Source organism: Pholis gunnellus (genome assembly GCF_910591455.1).
Source record: "Pholis gunnellus genome assembly, chromosome: 1".
Lineage (NCBI taxonomy): Eukaryota > Metazoa > Chordata > Actinopteri > Perciformes > Pholidae > Pholis > Pholis gunnellus.
The window spans coordinates 12,060,056-12,068,276 of record NC_136528.1 but is presented as its reverse complement, the minus strand read 5'-3'; positions in this window follow the sequence as shown (position 1 = coordinate 12,068,276).

Genomic DNA, 8,221 nt, shown 5'->3' with positions numbered 1-8,221 from the left:
ATACATTAGCAATGTCTACCATTGAGTACATGTAGCCGTGCAAGCACACAACACAAAGCAACAAAACAAAGCCAATCAATCCAGATCTTAGCCGTTTGACACAGCAGCAATAAGCAATAGAACATAACTAAATGCAGTTACAAAGTTAGCAAAAACTCAAGTGTAGAAGATCATACCACATTGTTATAAAGTTTTAGTGCATGAAACCACCATATAGATGCAATCTCACATTTGGTATGTTTATGACACATTTCTGTTGTGGCTCTGCTACATTTCATTTCATGCCATGAAGAAGCAATAATGGTCAACATGGAAACCACTAAAATCAACCAACAATGCACTTCTAAAATGTTCCTAAATTACTCTAAACTCCAGTGGTTGCTTCATGCTAATTGTTTGAAGAAGGGTACTCCTCTACGTATTATCCTGTGGCTAGCAGAAAACAGAAAAGTCACTTCATATTAAGCTATCAACCAAAGGAAACAACTGTATTTGAACAGCAATAACTATTTACTGTAGTGCTGTGAGCTTTAAAGCACTGTATGACCTCACATGATGACACTAGTTACTTATTAACTTAGCATCAAACAAATGCACCAGTGTTGTTCTGGTTAACTTTCCTTGATGATGTCAAAATGATGTTTCACATGGATTTAAGTGCATCGTGTTGGCTGCAGTATGTCGTTGAACGCTGGTTCAGCTTCTGGGAAAATCGTATGTGTATCCATTCAAGACAGCCCCTTTTTATATTATCATTGCTGAACATTGAACATGTACACAGGCAGTATTTACTAATTGACGCAGTATGTGCACTGTTTTAAACTGCAAGTTGATGCACACGAAGTTGGAGTTTACTGATTAAAATGGCTTACTTTGTCTTTTGTTTCTTGTTTTCTGAGCTCAAGATCTGTTGACTAAGATTTGAGATATTATAGGAACCAGTGTGGATCTTGCTATCTTGAGAGTATTGATGGATAGCAAGACATATTACCGTTGGTTATTTTGAAGCTAGACCATTACAAGAGAATGAATAGCAGAGAAAACACCCATACAATGGGCTAGTCTTGTTACAAATTCTAATGTCAGGAGAAAATGAATGGCAAAGGCATGTGTTGCAGAATGCTGGGAAAAACAGCAAAATTAAAATGTTGAAATTACTTGAAAACAACACGATGCTACATCACCAGTCACCGTGAGTTATAAGGTGAAAACATGAGTTTTAGGACTGTCATAATATAACCTGCTTCAGTCTGTGAGGGGAAGTCTTTACCATTTCTTCTTTTCATATTATTTTTTCGGGGCATGGTTTTTCACAGCTTTTGTGTGGTATGGTTGCTATGCAGCATTGATCACCCCTTTCTCTTTTTGCCTTGTTTCACCCGTCATACAGACCTCTTGGAAAACACAAGATGAATGAAGGCGTGGAAACACATGTAGGTTTTCTCCCCCAGTGGGGACTTTTCAGTGGCATACATACAGTTTACGTCTAATTATGGTTGTCAGTGTGGGAGAGAAATAGGGGAGGCTTTCATTTGTCCTTTGGTCGGATTTTCTATCTCCTCTATGCTGCTCTCTTCATCTCTCCCCGTCCAAGTGATTACAGCACACTTAAATGCCTAATTGGCTTTACTCCGTATTAGCAATACAATTATACAGGTCTTGGGATTCTCATGTATGCAGCCATCTGTAGAGAAGAGACACCATTCAGGTCTATCCATAATTCAAACCGTAGTTATTCTTCCACCGGCAAGCCCGGGCCTTTGTGAGTGTTGTATGGTTCTTATCCTTGCTTCCTGGCATTTCATTTCTTAGACTTGTTGCATCACTTCATGCAGATGTACTACCTTTTTTAGCTCACAGTAAGGTAAGAGAAGCAAGTTGTCTACAATTATGAATAGAATAGGAGCACAATTTCGCAACAATAAGAGGCCCGGACTTACTTCTCTCTGCATATTATCTTTCTTTACTTTTTTTCCTCCATGCCATTGGTTGAACATATTATTTAGTAAAGAAATAACTGCTAAATAAATATAATAAATGAAAACTATTAGCTCAGTGACACCCACTTCCACCCCTCCTAAAAAGAAGTACCGCTGTCACCTTAACAGTAGGAAGTTCATGTGATCTGAGGGAGCTTGCTGAACTTTGGCACATGTGATGGATGGATTAACTCCGGCAGGTATATTAGGGCACACGGTTGCAGAGCTTCATTATCAGTGGCCATATCTGCGCACCAAGGAACCTGTCTGTCTGCCCGGGGTCTTCCTCCGCTGTAATAAGACAGCTCTGATAGTATCTAATGACAAGGCAGACACCCCGGTTCCTGACGCCATTATCAAAAGTGGCCTCATCAATCAGACGACCAGTGCGACGGGGATGTGTGTGTGATGACAGGAGAGATCGGGGATGAGAGGCTGTAGATGAGGAGCAGGGTGGGATGAAGGGATGTTGGGTGCACTGAGGGGCGTTGGGAGTGCAGGCAGGAAGAGGCGGAGAGTATGTTGCTGTAATGAGGCCCGGTAAGAGATGGTCTAACCGGGGGGCGTTGCAGAGAGCAGAAGAACAACCCCCGCAGTCAGTAAACGTTGTCAGATGAATCACTAACATCTGTCCGTCCACAGAAAGCTCATTTAATGTGGCCACTTTAGTTTTCATCTTACATCATATCTACTCTACAAAACCGTTGAACAGAATAGTTCTGCATTGTCCTGTTCTCAACATAACTGTCATTTCATAACGATAAAGAGTTTCCGTTTTTACACAACAGGTGTAATTTAGTTTTATGAAATCAAGGGCAGCATTGAGAAACGGGCGTTGGTAAACAGTGCATGCATGCATTATTCGATTGAATTGCGTAACTCCATAATCCTGTATTCTTTCAGTTTAAGGACATATTGCATCCTTACTCAAAGGCACACTTGTGTTGCTCAAGCACAGGAAATTTCCAACATGCTGAATGAACTCTCAAGCACTGTGGAGGAAGGGGCTGAGTTTACGCTCACGCGGATTAACATGTTTGGAAATTCTAACTCTCTCCATCTGACATCTTTGTGTGAGAAGAAAAGCAGAGAAACCTTTGACAACGACATTTTTCACATGATCAGGGCCAGATGAAAAAGTGCCTTTTGAAAGGCAGTGAAGCCCAGGAAAATTGTTTGTTGACCACACAACAACCATCGTATTGCGGCTGTCAGGCTTGCGTGAAATGAGGAATTCCTTTGGGAAACAGATTAATAGTTCATTTTCATGGCAGTTGCACTGAGAATGAGAGAGTGAAAGAAAATGTAGTGGGAGACACGAGTGAGAAACAAAACAGGCTTTTTAGAAATTCTTTTTTTTTTTGTCATCATTTATGAGCATTTTTTTTTTTCATTTTTTAGATTGACATTTGTAATAAATAATAAAAGAATATTCATGTTCATTGTATAGCTATATGCAAATGCTCTGCTTTCAGACAAACACTAGTCTGCATTTCCACTGGACTTGCTTCGAATAGACGTTTTGTTTTTCCAACTTGGCTACAATGTCATCCGGAATGCGTTCTCAGCGACAAGGAAGTTTAGGAGGACTGCCGCCCCGTCCTCGCTTTCCCATAATCTCTTGTTTTATTTTATCAGGGAATTGCTGCAGAAACAATGGGCTTCCTTTTCAGAAATATTTTGCATACCTTCTCTGAATTATATCTGAATTAGAATGGAAATATAATCATGTTTATGAGGGCAACAAAATGACCCATAAGTATTTGGAGGTAACATGTTTATTGTCTTTCTCAGAATGTATTAACCTGTGGAAAATACAAGACAACAACTTAGGATCATTATCACTATTCTAATATATCTACAATAAAAGGAAGTATAAACTAAAAGTGATCAGTTAGAGTGTTGAAGAATACTGAAAACTTTGAATCCCCTTTTAACAGAATAATAACATTTGCACTAACTTTATTCCGTACATGTGATACATTGATAAATGAGGAATTGGTTTGTTTAGCTCAATCTGAGATGGATTTAGGAATAGCACAAATAATTTGTTGATAATTTGTGTGTTTGTGAAAGGGCAGAGACAGCACATTCGTTTACAGGTTGTGCTAAGTATTCATCTGGAACTGGAGCATTAGTCCTTATTTGTTGCCTGTGTCGCACTTTATAGTCTTGGGAACACACTCAACAAACACTAACAAATCACTTTCGCGGGCCACAGTAGGTAACCCTATGGTGAGCAGCGCAAACTTTTGTCTTTTCCCAAAGTTTTTTATCCCAGTAATTGTTCTAAGTGCAGGTATCAATCAGAGTTCTTGCCATTTACAGTACATTATCTCCTACATTAGCTCTGTTGAATTATATGTGAGTGCAGGTGGAGACACCGTAAACAGCTCTGCGAGAGTGGATGCATGGGTGTGTGTGTTGTGGAGTAGGCGTGCATGCATGTGCATACACCTTGTTAGTTTGAAACTATGCACGCCCATAACTTTAGAGCCAGACAGAGGTTTGCTCCTCAATAGATCAAGGCATCACTAATGGCATATGATGCTGGGGCGGCCTCAAAATGAGCCATGTAAAAGAGTGACGTTATCGATCGTGCCCTGCAAGTCGTGTGGCCTCCAAACACCTGTGATTTTAATGGCACGCTTACTTTTTCATGGTTGTGGGAATAAATCACGACGTGGCTGGGCCGGATCAGGGGGCCCCAGCGGTGTGGCAGAGCGCTCCATCACATTTTATATTGTGTTAATAATGTCAGATGTATGTGGGGGAGAGAGGGCCCTGCATGCATTCATCACAGGCTCGGAGGTATACGGGGAGAGAACCGGACAGGGTGTCGGGCTGGGAGACAGACGCCTCCATTGAGCTTTCCGTCATTCCTCCACAGACTCAGACAGAGACTGCGAGGATCTATATAAGCTCCGTGCGACACGCCATACAATGTGTCTGCTGGGCGGCTCTCAATAGCACTAAATTTGAGCCCCGCAAACATTCGTCAAGACATATGCTTTTATTCTTGCCATCAGGGAGGTTAATGGGATTAATTCACAATTTCAATCACTCTGAAATGTCGCTATAAATAATTCATAGTCTCACTGGAAAGCAAGACTTTTGTCCATTAATTCCTTGAAATTATTTCCCTCCGTTTCTGTTTGATAGATGATGTGCACAAGAAAAACATATTGAAATTTGCAAAAAAAATTAAACGGCTGTCATTTTGGTGTCTTTGAAAAGAGGCCAGCCAGTAGGAGAGTTATCTCTCCTCCTCTCACTGATTAATGCTCTGTTTAAGAAGACAGAGCAGATCATCTTAAGAAGCACCTTGTGCCAAAGCTATTCCAGCGCACCTACCAGGAAATACACTTAATCTGGTCAGCAATACCAGGAAGAATTGACTTATGAATTGATCCTGTTGCAATGTCCTTTTGACTTAAAAAAAAATAACAATCTGAACGATTCTTAACATCATTTTACATTTGAAGTTGGGTTTTTTCAGTCATTGTTTAAGCATCTCCAAAAATGCATATTTGTTTTAACAATTGTTCGTTCTATCTGTGCTTTCTTCCAGCCTTTCCACACCCAAATAACATCGAAGACTCTCTTCAAAAACAACTGTAAGATGTAACTCATAAATCGAACAACAGGTAGTGAGCAAGCAGCACTGTACAATTATTACAACCTCTATAACATGTAATCCACAAGCACCCATCCCTGCAGGCACTTAAAGACTTTGACCCTTTGCACTCTCTCGCAATGCGGTTAATGCAGATTACAATGGTCTGACTCCCGAGAGCCGTCCTCACAGCTGCTCCCACCAACCCAGTACGCACGGCTGTAATTTAGCAGGCTGGGCCACTAGCTTGCCCCTGGAAGCTTTGAAGCAAAGTCAATAGAAATTGGACGGAAACTTTGTTAAGAAGAAATAAAAATAATAATTAAGAATAATACAGCTCTTTAGAGCCGTGTGTCTCAGGGTGAGATGGAGAAGACAGCAGTGAGAGTGCACAGAGAGAATCAAACAGGCAGCTCACTTTGTCAGACGGGAATTGGCACCTTCACACTTCCGTCTCTCTCGCTGCCAGTGGCCTCATTTGAGCTTAAGCAGGATCAACCGCCATAACAACATGGCATGTTACAGTTTATGATTCAACTCAAGTTCTCTGAATCTTAAACAAGAGTTACATTGATGCAAAGCATGGTTGTTACAGTTACTTTTCATCAGTTAAGGTTACTTTTTGGTACCTTTGTAGAGTTAGTAAAGGGGCAGAATAGTAGCAAAAGGTTATTTTGGACAGTCTCCAAGCCACAGGATTTATTATGCCTTGTCAGTGAACTGCTCTGTGTATTGAATATATTCGCTCTAAACTAATTGACCAGTACGGTGAGAGGCGCTGAATTAGGCAAATGGGCCCAGGATGTGAAGTTGGACTTGATTTATTACTTTGAATGCAACTCAAATCAATGGCTCAGCTTCCCAAAACCATTGCATTTCCCAGCTGAAATCATTGTTATGCTTAAGAAAAGGGAGATTATGCGGATTTAATGAGTTTCAGTGGTTGAATGTGTTTGCGCGCCATTCAGGGGCGAAATCATATTTAATGGCTGACACTCAGTTCATGGCAGGTCCTCCTTTTTCTCAGTGGCAGGTCACCTTCGTCACCGCAAAGGCGCTTTCAGGGGGGAGGGCCAAAGATAGGGTCCTACATTCATGAAAAGAGGAGCACAAGCGCTGCGCATGAGAAATGAAATGGGAGAAAAGCAGTTGATTTGCACACAGCACTGCAGCTCAGCTTAGGGTTGGCTATAGGCCTCAGCCTGCTGACCTCACTGTGCCAGACTGGGACCTCACTTGCTTTAGGAGACGCTTTTGTTTCTCCTGCTCGAGAAGAGCACTAATTTCATTTCATTCTCGACACACCAGTTGCCTTGGCTTCTAGGTGAAAAATGTCGCGGATCGCTAATAAATTAAGATGTTCTCTTTCTTTTGTCTCTGAGCTGTTTGTCCCAATGTCCCAAACTAAGCCCACAGTTATATTTTCACAACTGAAATCACATTCATTTGCAAATCGACCACGCGCAATTAATTCCCTGAGAGTGAAAGGCTGATAAAGAAAGTAAAGGGCAGCTATAATTTGGCTTTGCCTGACAGTATTGCCTTAAATAGTTTTTACTAAGATTTGCGCTTTTTTTTTTTTTTAACCTATTGCTCACAGTAACCAGCTCTGTCCTTGTTGAGCATTTTCTCAATATATTACTGGATTCTTTTTCATGGCAATAATTAGTAGAAAATGGTGCCAAAACTGATAATATACCAAGATTATTGTTTGGGATTTGCAATGACTTGACATTCGATTGGCTATGATTTAGTGAGAACGTCGGGGCAGTTACCCATGGTTGTTGCACAAACATATACATTTCCACACACTAATCGATACAACTGCTGTAATTTGACCAATTGTCAATAGTATTATGTTCCTATTAGGAACAATGCATTACCACGACCAGTTATGAGATTAACAGTCATTGGCTTACAAATGAAAAAAGGCCATTCCCTCTTATTCAAGTTTAATAAGCACTGAATCCACTTTATTGATTATTCACTGCTAATATGCAGTAGCTAAAATCAATAAGCAGTCCAGCTCTCATTTCAATATAAGTCCAATTATTGCTATTGCTAAAGCTGAAGAAATTAGTGAGGAAATGGATTGCCATGTTATATTCATTTGCCCTTATGTAATGGGCTCAACACTGGTCTTGAGTATATTCATAACACACAGGGAGTGAGTAGAGCTTATTATTTTAGTGCAGTGCACATGTATACTCTCACACTTGTGACTTCACACTGACCTAATAAATTATGTTTCTGTTGTGATTTATCACTTCAAAGAAGTTAGTTATTTTTTCACTTTTTGAGGGTTTGGTGCATGTCATTAGCTATAAATATGAATTTGTTATTTCATTTAAACGACTGCATATGGAGTAATATCTGCGGGCGCTCTGAATCTGACAGCGACTCAGCAGAAATATGCTTCTACATTCCTCAGTTGAATTCTATTAAATCCCCCTTAAGTCTCTCTAATCACCTGGTTACACATACGGCTGCTTGGCTTTTCAAATCATCTTTAGTTATAGGGAGAAGTGAGGGAGACAGAGAGAGACATCATTACTCTGTAATAAAGCATCCATATGGTGTAAATGTTGAGCTGGTGCAAATCCCTGCAGCTTAGCTGCGGAGCACC